Source organism: Pteropus alecto, unplaced genomic scaffold, assembly GCF_000325575.1.
Source record: "Pteropus alecto unplaced genomic scaffold, ASM32557v1 scaffold8, whole genome shotgun sequence".
In the NCBI taxonomy this organism is placed as follows: domain Eukaryota; kingdom Metazoa; phylum Chordata; class Mammalia; order Chiroptera; family Pteropodidae; genus Pteropus; species Pteropus alecto.
In genome coordinates, this window is record NW_006494609.1 from 14129755 (window position 1) to 14130423 (window position 669).

The window sequence follows — 669 nt, forward strand, 5'->3', positions numbered from 1 at the left end:
TTCCGTAAACACTAGCATCACTCTTGGCCTAGAGAGACAGTCCCACTCTAAGAGGCACACAGGCCCCGAGACCTCCCTTCTCACCCTTTCACACCCACTCCAGGCACAGGTTTATTGGTCAGAGTTGCTCCCACGATGACAGGGCTGATGCTTTATATTTCCTTTTCTCTCTCTCTCTCTCTTTTGTCACTTTCTATAGTTGAGTTTGTGATAAACACACACATGATGCAGTTCCATTTTAAACCTCTCGGACTGGACCAGAAAATTTAGCTAACAGCACTGCATACTTGTCCATAGGCTTAAATCCTGGGCATAGCTTAAAGCACGAAGAACGTCTCTCCCCCCTCCCACCCCCCACCCCACTCAGCCATCCTCACCGTCATGCGTCTCACGTTCGCTTTGGCGAAGAGCTCTTTTCTCCCTCTCTCTCTCCTCCCTTTGCCAGTCTTTATCCATCCTCTTCTTCATCTCAGAGGGTTTCACTGCAAAACTATCTAACAGTCCCCTCCTGAAAGTGTCATAAGATTCCAGTACTTTTGTTTTTTCACCTGCAGAGTCAGACAGCAAATCCTAACGCTTACAGCTGAGGCCATGCACTTCCATGGCCCTGTGGGTAGACGGTCACCCTGTGTTTTGTAGACAAGGACATGACTTTCCTGAGGTTCCACC

At 48.7% G+C, this 669-nt stretch overlaps 1 protein-coding gene across 8 annotated transcripts in view; it reads left to right on the forward strand.

The window, feature by feature from the left end:
• TDP1 (tyrosyl-DNA phosphodiesterase 1) overlaps positions 1-669 on the forward strand; it is a 74458-nt gene that overhangs the window by 46710 nt on the left and 27079 nt on the right. The gene's annotated exons all lie outside the window — the stretch shown is intronic.